This window comes from Papio anubis, chromosome 13 (assembly GCF_008728515.1).
Source record: "Papio anubis isolate 15944 chromosome 13, Panubis1.0, whole genome shotgun sequence".
NCBI lineage: Eukaryota > Metazoa > Chordata > Mammalia > Primates > Cercopithecidae > Papio > Papio anubis.
Window position 1 is genome coordinate 91,919,543 of NC_044988.1, and position 4,868 is coordinate 91,924,410.

Genomic DNA, 4,868 nt, shown 5'->3' on the forward strand with positions numbered 1-4,868 from the left:
GTGGTGGATCAGGAAGGCTTCCTAAGGAGGTGACGTTTCAGATAAATCCTGAAGGATGAGTAAGTGTGGACAGGCAAGCGCAGAAGGGAGCTGGACCAGGATGAAGAGTGACTGCCCAGTTAGTGTTGGCTGGGGCAACAAAGGGAGATGAGGCTGGGGAGGTAGACAGGAGCCAGATTGTGGGGGGCTGAGTGTTGAGGAGTTTAGATTCATCTTGGAAGCTGGAGTCTATAAGCCTACAGTGACACAGGAAGCAGCATCCTGCAGGAGTTGCACAGTGCAGTGGTTAAGGATTCCAGCCTTGGAGCCAGGTGGCCTACCTTGATGACCTGACCCTATTACACACTGGTTGGGGGGCCGAAGGCAAGTCACAAACTCTATGAGCCTTAGTTTCCTCAACCATAAAATGGACATTATTAGATAACCCATTGACAAGTGCTGTGATGATACCAGGAGACCACGATGCATCAACGAGTTAAGTTCTTCACCACCAAGAGCCATTGTTATCATTGTTATCACTGTTATCACTAAGAAGTTGAGGGAATGGGCACACAGAAGGCACTAGCTAAGTGGGGATCCTCAAGGTGCTAGATGTTCCCTCCTCAGAGAATTCTACCCTGACCACACTATTCAAAATAAATCTCCCCTATTAATCTTTTTACAGCAGAGGGTAGATACAGCTTACAAGTAGCCTCACAAATAGTCTTCTATAGAATGCTAAGGAATTTCAACTTCAAAATAGGAACTATGAGGGGCCACCAAAGGCTTGTAAGCATGAAGATGACATGGCGAAGTTGGAGATTTGGAAAGATTACTTAAGTAGTTGGTTTCAAGATAGATTTGAAGGGGTAAGTACTTAATTGATTGCAGCAATACTGAAGGTTTATTAACTAATAATCTAAGGGACAAGGGATGAGGAAGCTGCAGGAACAAGGAGGATGAACAGAAATAATATAATTAAAAGTTTATTATTTTACTTTATTATGTTATATATGATCATATGCATATATCTACAACACATCCAGTTTCCTAATCAACTTTACCTTTTTTTTTTTTTTTTTTTTCTTGAGACAGAGTCTCATTCTGTTGCCCAGGTTGGAGTGCACCATCTTGGCTCACTGCGACCTCTACCTCCTGGGTTCAAGTGATTCTTGTGCCTCAGTCTCCCAAGTAGCTGGATTACTGGTGTGTGCCTCCATGTCCAGCTAATTTTTTGTTTTTGTTTTTTTGAGATGGAGTTTTGCTCTTGTTGCCCAGGTTGGAGTGCAATGGCGTGATCTTGGCTCACCGCAACCTCCGCCTCCTGAGTTCAAGCGATTCTCCTGCCTCAGCCTCTCAAGTAGCTGGGATTACAGGCATGCACCACCACACCCGGCTAATTTTGTATTTTTAGTAGAGACGGGGTTTGTCCATGTTGGTCAGGTTGGTCTTGAACTCCTGACGTCAGGTGATCCGCCTGTCTAGGCCTCCCAAAGTGCTGGAATTACAGGTGTGAGCCACTGCCGCCAGTCAATTTTTTGTATTTTTAGTAGAGATGTGGTTTTACTATTTTGCCAGGCTGGTCTCAAACTCCTGGCCTCAAGTGACCCGCCTGCCTCGGCCAGAGTGCTGGGATTACAGGCATGAGCCACCATGTCTGGTCAACTTTACATATTAAGGTTATACATGATGTTATATAGAATCATATATATGTAGTATATATGGTATAAATACATACAAATGTATAATATATAATATCATCAGCTATATAACATTGAGGAGACTGGATATAGGGAGTAGGGGAGTGGAAAATGTCCGAGATAACTCTCAGGTTTCTAATTTTTTATTTACTTTTTCCCAATGACACGGAACACGGGAGGAATTGAGGAAGGGCAAGAAGGATCAATGAGCTCAGTTTTGAGTCAATGTACCCTGGGAATATTCAAGTGGAGGGGCCCAGGAGTGAACAGGACATATGGGTCTGCAGCTCAGAAGAAAGCCTGGATCTAGGAAAAGGAATTTCAGAGATATCAGCATAGGGATAGCAGCTGAATCCTTGGAAGTGCAGATTTTACAGCAGCTGGAATTTACCCCATCTATGAGAAGAGAGTTGACTTGTTTGCTTTCTGGGAGGTAATTTGCCCCTGAAACTCATCTTACCTTCAGTAAGAATAGTTTTTTAAATTATAAAGCGCATCATATGTAGTGGTAAGTGCGAAAACAGACCCAGGTAGTTAAGACGCAGAAAGACAACTAACTGCTTTAGAGGAATGAGCATGGGTGGGAAAATATCTGTTAGACAAGTGATGGGGGTGGGCAGAAGGGACTTCCCAGGCAGAAGGCACATTTTGTACAAGGACAGGGGAATCCAGGAGAGTCCATCATGTTTGGGGTACACAGTTTAGTCCGGTTAGGAGAATGCCTAGTGGGACTGATCTGTAGAAGGCGTCATAAACCTGGCTTATCCTATTGCTCTAGGTATTTGGAAGTATCTTAACTCCTTACTTAGATTATATCTCAATTTCTCTCACTTCGGGGCTTTGTTCTTTGTTCAACATTCCCCTTAAACCCCTTACGCAGCTTATTAAACACTGGCCACTCAGCTCAGGGGAAATCACCTATGTCACCGTGTCCCATTCCCAGCCTGGTTCCCATCCTCTGGCGTCTTGAAGCTGCTGAGTCTTCCCTTTATCATGGCACATCACAGTGCACAGGGCTCCTGCCTCATCATCTTTATACCCTCCATGCTTCACCCATGGCAAATGCCGTCTGTTTCAGGAATGAGTAACCTTCCTTCTGATGAGGTCGCTCACCAGAAAGCTTCTCAAATGGGATAGACCTGTTTTCAGAAAAGGAACACATAATTTTTTTTTTTAAGGCGAAATTTTAAAATTATACTTCCAGTTTAGATAAGTCACAGGGTATGTAAAAATTAAATGTCATTCAGCATAATCAGTAATCCTAGCCAAGTAAGACTGCATGCAGAGGAAAGAAGATACAGACCTGCGTACTGGGATAAATTTCGACAGATCGGTTTTTTTGGGGTTTTTGTTTCTTTCTTTTTAACTGGTGATTCAAAAGACCTCTCCAGAGACCACAAAGAAGAGCCTGCTTGAGAATGAAACTAAGCCAGAGGAAAACACAATCAAGAGATAGACAGATTCCTAATCATATCATTGAACACCTGGACTTTTCAGTTACATGAACCAATACACGTTCTATTGTAAGGGAGTTGGAGTAGGGTTTTTGTTACTTGAGCTGGGAATCCTGACAAATCTGCTTACATAGCTGGGGCTACAAGTCTGATGCCCAAGTTCTTACGGCCTTAGTTTCCTCACAGAGACAATGAGAGGATTTAGCCCACATTGATAGCCTTAAGCAGTACGGCGATGCCACTAGGGCTGGTATAGCCAGTTCTCTATCCCAAAAGGGGTCAGAGACACTAAGAAACAATATTCAGTGCACATCATTCTGACATCTGTTGCTTTTATTCTCTGCATTAATACCAGAATTTTGACTCTACAGTGGTTTAGAAAACACATTTCCAGTCATGGAATATGGTTCAGAGTAGGGCTCGGCAAATTTTTCCTGTAAAGGGACTGATAGTATATATTTTAGGTTTTGTAGGCCACAGTCTTCATTGTAACTATTCAACTCTTCTATTATATGGGGAAAACCGTCACATGTAAATGCTTGGGCATGGCTGTGTTCTAACAGTTACTTCACATACACTGAGATATGAATTTCATGTCATTTTCATGTCACAATATAGTGTGTATAGACATGTAACTTTTTTCTCAACCACTTGAAAATGAAAACAAAACAACATTCTTAAATTGTAGGCATACAAAATGAGGTGGCAGAGGCGTTTGCTGAACACTGGACTAGATGTTTGCAGGCCTGGGTTCTACCTAAAGCTCCCCCATTAACCATGTGACCCTGGCCAAATCGCTTTGTCTCTCTGGGTTCTCGTTTTTCTCATCTGGACAATGAGGGGGCTATATGAGATGGTCTCTTTAAGGCCCTTCGGCTCTCAAATACCAGAATTCTTGTAGTTCATTCAACAAATATTTATTGAGCATGTATGATGTACAGCCATTGTTTTAAATGCTGAGGGTATAGCAGTGATATAGAGTTCCTGCTTACATGAAACTTGCATTCCAATAAAAAGAGACAAAAAAATTTAGATATAATGTTGGTTAGGGGTAAGTGCTTTTGAGAAAATGGTGAGGAAAGGATTGAAGAGCGACAGGGTTGTAATTTTAAAAGCGAGGCCAGGGACTGCCTCTTGATCATTAACATTTGAGCAGAGACGAGTCAGGTGAGGGAGTGGGCTCTGCGGCTATCTGGAGAAAGAGCATTCTAAGCTAAGGCAACAGCCAATGTAAATGCCTTCAAGTAGAAGCTCCCTTGTATTCAAAGAATAGCAAGAAGGCCAGTGTGGCTGGAGCACAGTGAGCAAGGGGAGAACAGCAAGCTATCCAGTCAGACACGTAGTGAGGGACATGTCATTAGGGCCTTACAGGTCTTTGAATTTTGGTGATGGAAAGCCACCAAGAAGAGAATCACATTCTTAAAATAACTGTTTAAAAATCACTTTGGCTACTGTATGGAAAATGGACCCTAAAGAATCAATAGCAAACGCAGGGAGATAATTAGGAAGGTATTGTAGTAATGCAGGGAAGAGATGATGGTGGCTTTAACAAAAATGTGATAGTGGCTTTAACAAAAATGGTGGTGGTGTTGGAGGTGGTGAGATGGCTGGATTCAAGACGCATTTGGAAGGTAAAGTTGACAGGATTTGTTGACAGACTAGATAAGAGCTGGAGAGAAAAAGAGAAAACAAGGATAAACATGCTGGGACTAAATCATATTTTAGGAACAAATGA